Here is a 10,885-nt window from a genome sequence, read left to right as displayed (position 1 = left end):
TAGGCAGTATTTGAATGATTAGCACTCTTTAGATTTCAGATGCCTGATTTAGTTCTTTAAAAACAAAAATAAAAGCAAACTTGAACCATTTTTTGTTAATGCTAACACTGTTAAAAATGTTTACTAACTTGGTTTGACGAAAAAGATAGAGGGTATTAAAAAACAAAAAACGTCTGGAGACTTCTACTGAAGCCATGTCCTTCTTTGGGGTGGGGCAGACACGGTGTAAAGATGGCTAACATCTTTTGCCTGCCTTGTATTTGCACCTCAGTGAGTTTTCCTCGTGCTCCGATGGAGGTCAGGCTGCCCGGGGGGTGGTGGGGTGAGACGGTGCCAGAATGAAGCCTGGACCCTGGAGAGTCATTTAAGTCACACTTGATCTTCAAAGAGGAATCCACCAAGACTACTTAGCCAGGGAGGAGGTACCTGAGCCAGCTCCTTGCCAGACTGAAAATTCCCAGTCCTCCTCATCTTTTCTCAGGGTTCTTATTTGCAATTCTTTAATGATTTATCTGAGTGAACCACTGAGAAATTCTGTCAGAGGCAGAGCGTGCTGAGCCGCTGCATCAGCCAAGGTGTGGGCATGAAAACCTTCTCCACGTCTGGCTGCCTTAATTTTATCTTATGGTCTCTACCACTGACTTAATGACCACTATGTTCACATAGTACAATGAGAAAAGTTGTTGAAAATAAAAATAATTGAAGGCAGAAACTCCAAAGAGGTATTTGTACACCCATATTCATAGCAGCATTATTCACAACAGCCAAACGGCAGAAGTAACCCTAGTATCTCTTGATTGATGAATGAATGAACAAAATGTGGCATGGGCACACGATGGGAAATTATTCAGTCTTAAAAAGGAGGTAAATCCTGTCACATGCTACAACATGGATGAACCTCGAAGACTTTCTATTAAATAGAATAATCCAGGCTCAAAAAGACAAATATTTTTTGATTGCACTTGTATGAGATACCTAGAGAAGTCAAAGTCAGAAATAGAATGGTGGTTTCCAGAGACTGGGGGAAGGGGAGAATGGGGACTTACGGTTTATTGGGGACAGAGTTTCAGTTTGGGAAGATGAAAAAAGTTTTCTGGAGCTGGATGGTGGTGATGGTAGCACAACAATGTGAATGTACTTAAGGCCACTGAACTGCACACTTAAAAATAGTTAAGATGATAGATTTTACATTATTTAAAAAATTATAGAAGAGGCACAACATTGGAAGAAAGTGTTCCTTCACCCCACCCCCACCCCCAGATACAACTCTGCAGTTGGAGTAATTTATTTAGTTACATATTTGCACATAAGCGCATGTTTTATAATTGATTTTGATGCTTTGGGATCCTGAACAAAATAATAAAATCCCAATTCCCTCCTTTTTCTTCACAGAAAAGAGCCAGGCATTTGTGTCCTTAATTTCTGTGCTCCCGTGGCCCACGGAAAATGATCAGCTTTTCTGTTTCAAAGGCTGCCGAAAAGACCACCACCCTTGCAGGTCTTTCTTTGGTGGTTCTGTACTCATCTAGGAAGAGGCAGGAGTTGCCTGAAATGGAGAGGGGCTGGAGCAGAATGTGGTGCCTAGGAATGTGACATGGGGGCTGTTTTTTGTTTTTTGTTTTGAGACAGAGTCTCACTCTGTTGCCCCGACTAGAGTGCCGTGGTGTCAGCCTAGCTCGCAGCAACCTCAAACTCCTGGGCTCAAGCGATCCTCCAGCCTCGGCCTCCCGGAGTGCTAGGATTACAGGCGTGAGCCACCGCGCCCGGCTGACAGGGGGCCTTTGACGGCCGAGAGATCCAGCCTCAATTCTAGGCAGGCGTTGGAGTTTTCTGGGTTTTCTGGGGCCCCAGAGAGAAGTTATGTTGATGCCTGGGAGAAGGAGGAGCCCCTGATTGCTGTGGCTGTTCCCAAGGCAGAGGCTGAGGTTGGCAGGAGGGATCCCAAGCCAAGTGCACTATGACAGCTGGGAGAGAAGTGCCTCTGAAGGTGTCCCATCAACGCGGGCGGCGGCAGCAGGTGGCAAAAGGCTCAGTGCACCCAGGAACAGCCGCTGTGGATGGAGGAGCAGGACCCGCCTTCAGTTTTTAGGGCCACCTAAGCTTCCTTTTCTCATGCCAATCGCTGGAGGGAGGAGAGGAGGCTGAGACAGCCAGGGCTACAGGGGCGGGCGGGGGGACAAAGGCTCAGAGTTGGATGTGAGCCAACCGGGAGGAAACAAAGACGCGTGTCACTGCCCACACCTTTAACAAATGCCTTGGAACATTCCCCGGCTCTCACAGTTGTGCATGGTTTACTCTACATCCAATCTGTGGCTTCCATTGTCTTCTCACACTGTGGGACACTTCAGGAGATGTGACAGATGGCTGTGTGTGGCAATAACACTTGCTCCCCACCGGCGGGGTGGACTTTTATAAACTCCTTTTTCTTTCACCAAAAAACATCTTTCTTTATATCAAAAGCAACATATTGTTTTGATATTGTAGAAAAGTCGAAGAAAATTAGAATCCCCATATGCTGCAAGGACTCAGACCATCACTGTGACCACTGCAGCGTATTACCTTCCCAGGGCTCCTGTGCACCGCTTCCTCTGTCCTTACCCAGGTCCCTCTTTCAGGTCCCGCTGCCCCAGGTGTGCTGATGCCCCTGTAGTAAACCTTTCATATTCCCCAGGCACTCGGTCCTACAGTGGCAGATGAAATTAGGAAGGTGGTGTGTAACGTGGAACAGAGAGAAAGCTTATTTGCCTATGAGGGACACAAGCCTGCCATCTTCTCGGCAGATTCCTCACCAACTACACCTACTCTCCATACAGGCAGGTCAGTTGACATGGAGCTGGTTCCAAAAGTTTATTGGAACTCACACAGTATTTATTTTTAAAAACAAGATTGTACATGGTAGCTAGGTTCCCAGGCCAGTTCACAAAAACTCAGGTGACCACTGTCATTTAGAAATCATCGATAACAGTTCTGAACAGATTAGATTCCTCCTAAGCCCTCCTGAATTCTGGTCTTTTGGGGACCCAAATCCCATGGTCTGGAATCCCTCTGCCTTGTCTTGCACCCCTCTAAATTCTTGGGGTGTGTAGATTTGGCTGGGCACATGGCAGTAAGATGTGAAAAACAGGGTGGGGACTCAGGTGGGAGAGGCGTGGTGTCATCCCCGAGTCCTGTGTTGAAATCATCGGCTTTGGAGTCAGTTCTGATGGGGTTCAAATGCCAGCTCTGCCTTTCATTAGCTGTGTGAGTTTGGGCACATCACAGAATCTCTTTGCGTCTCAGTTTTCTCATCTATAAAATGGAGACAGTAACACATATTCCTAAGAACTTACCTGAAGATTAGATGAGACAGGACATCATTTTTCAGACTTGGGAATAACTATGTCTAACAGATGCCCACTGCTGATTTGAATTGTTTAAATTAGATCACAAATAACTCATGAGTAAGGGAGGTTATATATATGTTATTAGCTTGATTTAGCTGTTCCACAATGTACGCATGTTCCAAAACATCATGTTGGAACCATAAATATATACAATTTTAATTTATCAATTAGAAGATAAATTAGAACCTTTCTTAAATGTTGACAAATATACGCTTATACCACTATAAAACCAAAGGCAAGTTTACAAATAAATAAAAACCAAAAACAACTCAACAAAATTGAAATTGATTAGTGTGATAGATGATGTTATTTTGCTGAAATCAATTCAGCTTCTTGAAATGTTAGTTTCCAGTGACTGCCAGCACGTGGTTGGTTTGAACTTGGCATCCCAAGCCCACCATATGCTGCACAATGATTCCATTCGCCCCAAACCTTTGTCTGGTCTAGAGGTTGTGAACTGGAGGACTGCAGGCTGTATGCAGCCTGTGGACATGTTTTATTTGATTCTCATACTATTATTAATTTATTAAAATTAGTTTCTATTATAAAAGAATTAAGAAATTTCACATAAAATCTGCCTTCCCAGCTTCTCTTGAAAAGCTAGAAAATCTAGCCCCATGGAGCCCACAGTCCCTAGAGGCCACAGGGTGTGGAGCTGGATGGTGGCCCCTTCTAGCCTGAGCCTGGGCTTCTAGTTTGCCACTGACTCCACGTACCCTGTCGGCCCCTGTAGTATTTGGGTTCCTGATCCCTTCTCTATGTGACTTAGTGAAAAGCATCTGTCCTTTCTTTACCAGCCAGTGACAATTAAAACAGTACTTCCAGACACCAACAAAAGGTAAGAAACCCAAGTGCAAAAAGTTGCTGAAATAATGGGCAGTCCATAGCTATAATGTGCCCATCCAGGTGACCTGGCCAACATACTTTTGCAAGGGTGTTTTCAAATTATTATTGAAATGGACATACACAATGTCTAAAGTCTCTAAGGGAATTCTTAGTCCCTCTGAGATCCTGGGACCCCAGTTTGAGAATCACTGAGAAAAGGGTATAAGGCACTTAGGTGAGGGTCTGGAACAGAGAAAAGACTTAATAAAAGGGCAGGGTTCAGGATTTGGGTGGAAAAGCCTGAAGAATGGTCCCTACTGGCTGCCCATTTGACATCTGAACTGTTGGGTTGTGTTTATTGACAATCAACTTGTGGCTCACCATGGTTTGCAGAGCTCCTTCTCTGGGACTGTCCACCCACTCTGAGTGCTCTGTCACTCAGACTTCTCCCTCCTGGACAAGCGTGGCAGAAAGGGACTCCTCCCACCTGCCCTCCGAAAAGACGCCACCCACATTTAGCTTGTCAGAGTCGTTGTGCTCAGGTTGTTAATCCACACTGCTCATGAAAGGCAGAGATTAATATGCAAAAATGAAGTTGAGGGCTTCTAGAAATCAATCAGGCAAGGTATTCACTGATTTTTTCCCCACATCTCTTTACAAAAGGAGGTGGGAGAGTGAGGCGAGATATTGTGCTTATGTGATTTGAACAGTCTGGGAGAAATCAACAATACCGGAGAGAGGTAGGAGTGTAGGTCTGGATCTCACTCACCAGGACGAAAGGATGCCACCGAGCATTATTGAAGGTAGGGACAAATGGCTAAATCCCAAATGTCCAGTAAGAATCAAGATCAGATTGATCACTATGGAGGAGTGAGCCCATGGCCTGGATGTGGCTGAGAAGTAAATGGACAAAAAATGAAACTATGGGACTTGGAAATCTATTGTCCCTGTGCACATTAAATCAAGTCTTCAAGGCAGGCATAGTCCAACCTTTTGGTTGTTTGAAGCCCTCAGTTCACAGAAAGCCGCATCTGGGTTTCCCCATTGGCTGACGGGGAGTCGAGGAGGAGTGGGTGGGAAGGAAGTGGTGTCCGGTGTCGCAGGAGCTACTGGAGGAGCCCTGGAGGGAACTGCATAGCACAGAGGATGGGGAGGATGAGAGGCCTTGAATAACTTCTCTGAGAGTTGCCTGGCAACCTGTGACAGACAGTGTCTGCACAAGGGCAGGACAGGTCACAGGACTTACAGAAGCCAGGCAATTTCCCAAAGTCAAAACCAACAATACACCCCACATTGAGCATACTCACTGGAGCCAGGGGATGATGGGGCCACCAGCCATGACCACTTCTAGAGCCTGTAGGGCTGGGGAAGGGTCTTCCCTCCAGTGGCTGGTGCCACCTGGAACTGAGCAGGGGACTGTCCTTGCATTATCATTTGCCTCCCCACTGTCCATCCTAGCAGCCAGACTGATACTCCCATTGGAGGAATCACACTGTGTCTTCCATGAGGCAACAGGCAAAGGTCTTACTAGACTAGGACATTGTCCCCGAAGGGCTTTGTTACGGTGTGCATGTGTTACTTTGGAAGGTCACACAGGAGCCTGTTCTGGGCCACTAACACGTGCCTAACAGTTACTTGGGTAAGTTTGCATAGGGAAGGAGGGAAGCAGAGCAGAGCAAACAGTCTGCAGCCAGGGGTGAAGCCTGAGAAGGAACGTAGAGTAGTGCAGTGGTCCCGAGGGCCCAGAGTCCAGGAGGAGCCTGAATGCCAGCTCTGCAGATAGAAGTAAGGACACAGTACCCTTGTCCACTTAACCAGACCCAGTGAAAGCTCCACCTGCCAGCGATGGCTAAAGAATGCCTTACCCTGACCTTTCAGAACTGCAGCCTCAGGGCAGAAGGGCTCAGAGGAGAAAGAAGCTCTAAGTTTCCTCTAGAAGCTAACATCTCCCACTTTGCAGATGAATAGACTGAGGCTCAGAAGAGTAATGTTTGGAATTTGTTAGGGACTTAAAGGAATTTCTGGGCCCATCTTCATGCATTTAAACTCTGGACAAGGTCTGTATGCATTTGTAGAAATATTTAGTTTCATTTGTGTTTTCTCATGTTAACTAACGTGCTAAGAACACTTCTGAGAATTGCCACGGTGTATTTCTGTCATGGGGCCAGCAGGGACGCAGGACACAGAGGGACTTTCAAACTATCTTCTCACTGTGCACAGCTGAATTCTGGAGCCCAGAAGTCTAGAGAAAACTTTGCCCTCAGTTCTCATATACATAAGAGACGCTGAGCCTGAGGAATGAAAAGTCCTTTGCAGTGTGATCTGAGAAACCAAAATAGATACCCCTTTATTAACTAAGACCCTAAGGGTTAAAAAAAAATACTCAGAAAGTTACCTAAGAGTTGAGGGTTCAGGGTCTGGCCAGCATGGCAAATTACTAAATTCCTATAGCAATAAACTCCCTAACAAGAGGAGCTATCGATTCAATTATCCTAACTCTGATTTATAACCCAGACCCCTACAAATCTGACCCGACAGAGGACCAGCCTTACAAACATTTTTCTCTGAGCAATTGCAGACCCTAAGCTAGGTCCAGCCAGCTTACAGAGGCTGGGACAAACTGTCTTTGTGTCCCAAAGTTCACCTTTTGACCTAAAGAGCCAAATTCCTCTTCATTTTAATGCTGGAACCCCACCCCAAAGTGAACATGGGATGTATATTACATACGTTTACCATTATGCATGCACATAAATAAACAGCTCTTCCCCAAAATCTGCTGAAGATATATGGTTCTATGAGCCATAAAACCCAAACTGTCCTTCCCCTTGTTGATAGAAAACCCAAATTTTATAAAATATTTCAGAGGTTTATTCTGAGCCATGTGAATGTGACCTGAGGAAAACACGAACCCAAGATGTCTTGAGCAAGTGCCCCTAGGTGGTCAGATGGTAATTCTGGGACATATCCTTCCTTGGAGCCCCCAGGAGGAATTAACCCTGCCTACATCTTCATTTCAGACTTCCAGCCTCTAGAACCATAAGAGAATACATTTCTGATGTTTCAGCTACCCAGTTGGTGATAATTTGTTAGGACAAGTTTAGGAAACTAATATAGTCAGCATGCGTATAACTGGACAACATAAAAAAATGAATGGGATGTGACTGTGACCGAAAGGTAATAGACTAGTGAGAGGATTAGCCCTAGTCTGCAAACAGGTGGTTAAGTGCCACCAGTCCCCATGGCAGACATGATTGAAGGACGATGGCCTCTCTCCCACAGGGCCAGGCTAGGGCCTTGGAGTGCTTCTCTGCGACGTGCTGGGGCTGCCACTAATGTCAGAGATTCCTGCCCTCTTCTGTTCACTTCTTCTTCAAGCTCTACTTCAACTCCCTTGAGACTCTTTACTCTACAGCCCACTCTTTCTCCAAGTTTTTAGTGAGCATTGGGTAGATTGAGCCACCAGAAAAACTGCATGGCTGGGAGACAGAATGAGAAGTAGGGTCGAGCCCAGGAGTGAGAAATGGTTGTCAGGAGAGGGAAGGGCTAGTGCAACCAGCCAATGTGTGGGTTTTATAGGTATTCTGCCCCAAATTTGAGCCAGCAGATGTGATAGATCACATTTAAAGACAATGCCACAAGTATCTAACAGTGAAGACTTTGTTCTTGCTTGGCCAATTAAAAACAACACTGTTTTTCTTTTAAGGAAAAAAAAAAAAACCTAAATAACACCCTAATCTTAAACAAAGCTGTCTGCAGAAACGAAGAGTTCTTGCAGTGTGAGTTTTTTAGGATGTGTGTTAATTTGCAGCGGGTTCGTTCCTGGCATGGTGTGAAAACTTGTGTGTACTCCCGTTCCCCTTTCTGTGGGGCAGGGCGACAGCAACGGCAGCGCTCTCCTGGCCAACATTTCTCTGCCTTTCATATCTGCTCTACTGTCCTACTGACACCAATCTCACATGAATTTTAAACAAAGACGTGTCTCATCATTACGCCCACTTAGCCCGCTGCCGTCTGTCTGTTGTCACATTTCTGTCTGTCCGTAGATCTTTGGAATAAACTGACTATGAATGTTATCAGACCTTATGTCTCTTCATCTGTCATCTTCATGCCCTTCACACTGACGTACTGTGTTCAACTTTTTAACCAAGTGTTTATTGCTGGTGGCATTTCCTCCCCGACCCTCCCCATTCACTTCCCCATTCTGGTATTTGCATTGCATTAATATGCAAATCAAACAAAATGCAACACTTCCTTATTCAGTTGAGAATTCACAGTTCTAAGGCTGAAGACTGGCTGGTTTATTTTTTAATCGATTTTTATAACACCAAGTCTTGCTGCTGTGGTGGAAAGCGGGGACATCCCCACAGGTTTGCCTACTGTCTTTCCTTTTCTCCTTCCTTGCTTTTTCTCTCTCTTGCACTCTCTCTGTTTCTTCCTTCACTTCTTATTTATTTATTTCTTTAATGGTGGCAAAACAGACATAAAATTTACCATTTTTAACCATTTTTAAGGGTACTATTTAGTGGCATTAAGTACACTTACATTGTTGTGCTACGTGAATGTGAGACTATCATCACTATCCCTTTCCAGAACTTTTTCATCATCCCAAAGAGGAACTCTGTACCTGTCCATTTCTCCCGATCTCTAGCCTCTGGCAACTACCATTCTACTATCTATCTCTATGAATTCAAATCCTTCATTTCTTCTAAAATTATCATTTCATTATGTGGACAAAGTCATACTGATACAGATTTTTTAAAGCTAATTGATTACTTTTACCTCATGACATACACAAAAATTAATTCAAAATAGACTACGGCACAGATCTAAATGTAAAAGCTGAAACTAAAACATCATACCCAATGGTGAGAAACTAGAAGCTTTCTGCTAAGATCAGGAAAAAGGCAAGGATGTTCTCTCTCACCACTCCTTTTCAACATTGTTCTGGAAGTCCTTAGCTAATGCAATAAGACAAGAAAAGGGGAGGGGAAGATATATAGATTGGGAAGAAAGAAATGAAACTGTCTTTGTTTACAGATGGCGTGATTGTCTATGTAGAAAACCTGAAAGCATTGACAACAACAACAAAAACCTCCTAAAACAAAGTGATTATAGCAAGGCTGCAGGATACAAGGTTAATATATAAATGTTAATCACTTTTCTAAGTATTAGCAATGGACAAGTAGAATTTGAAATTAAAAACACAATACCATTCACACTAGCATCCCCAAAATTGAAATACTTAGGTATGAATCTAACAAAATATGTATAAGAGCTACATGAGGAAAAATATTAATACAAGACTCTGATGAAAGAAATCAAAGAAGAACTAGATAAGTGGAGAGATAGTCCATGTTCATGGAGAGGAAGACTCAATACTTCAAGACATCGGTTCTTCCCAATTTGATCTATAAATTGAATGTGATCCCAATTAAAATTCCAGCAAGTTGTTTTGTTGATGCTGACGAGCTGATTCTAAAGTTTGTATGGAGAGGCTGAAGACACAGAAGAACAAGCACAATATTGAAGGAGAAGAACAAAGTTGAAGGACTGACATTATTCAACTGAAGACTTACTATAAAGCTATAGTAATTTCAAGAATGTAGTACCTGTGAAAGAATAGACATACAAATCAAAAGAACAGAATAGAGAACTTAGAAATAGACCCACATAAATATAGTGAACTGATGTTTGACAAACGAGTAAAGGCAACACAGTGGAGAAAAGATAGTCCTTTCAACAAATGGTGCGGAAACAACTGGACATCCTTATACAAAGATATGAAACTACACACAGACCTTACACTCTTTATAAAAATTAACTCAAAATGGATCATAGACCTAAATGTAAAATGAAAAACTATAAAACTCCTAGAAGATAACATAGGCGAAAGTCTAGATGACATTAGGTTTGGTGATGACTTTTTAGATATAATCACAAAGGCATGATCAATCAAAGGAGAAATTGATAAACTAGACTTTATTAAAATTAAAATTTTCTGCTCTGCAAAAGACATTACCAAGAGAATGAAAAGATAAGCCGTAGACTGGGAGAAAACATTTACAAAAGATATATCTGATAAAGGATCGCTATTCAAAAAGCATAAGGGGCTGGGTGCAGTGGCTCACCCCTGTAATTCTAGCACTTTGGGAGGCAGGGGCAGGAGTATTACTTGAGGCCAGGAGTTCAAGACCAGCATGGGAAATATAGCGAGACCCGGTTTTGAAAGTTTACAAAAACTTTTAAACAATTAGTCAGGCATGGTGGTGCATGCCTGTAGTCCTAGCTACTCAAGAAGTGGAGGAGACAGGAGGATCGCTTGAGCCAGGAGTTGAAGTTTACAGTGAGCTATGATCATGCCATTGCACTCCAGCCTGGGTAACAGAGCAAGACCCTCTCTCTAAAACTATAAAAATTTTAACAATTGAAATAAACCCACAAAACATACAGAGAACTCTTAAAACTCAACAATAAAAAAAAACAAAACCTGATTTAAAAATGGGCCAGACTTTAACAGACACCTCACCAAACAAGATACACACAGATGGCAAATAAGTGTATGGACAGATGTTCCACATCATATGTATCAGGGAAATACAAATTAAAACAATGAGATACCACTATATTCCTATTAAAATGGCCGAGATCCAGAACACTGACAACACCAAATTTTGGCA

The sequence above is a fragment of the Microcebus murinus genome, chromosome 9 (assembly GCF_040939455.1).
Source record: "Microcebus murinus isolate Inina chromosome 9, M.murinus_Inina_mat1.0, whole genome shotgun sequence".
Lineage (NCBI taxonomy): Eukaryota > Metazoa > Chordata > Mammalia > Primates > Cheirogaleidae > Microcebus > Microcebus murinus.
This window is presented reverse-complemented; position numbering follows the sequence as displayed.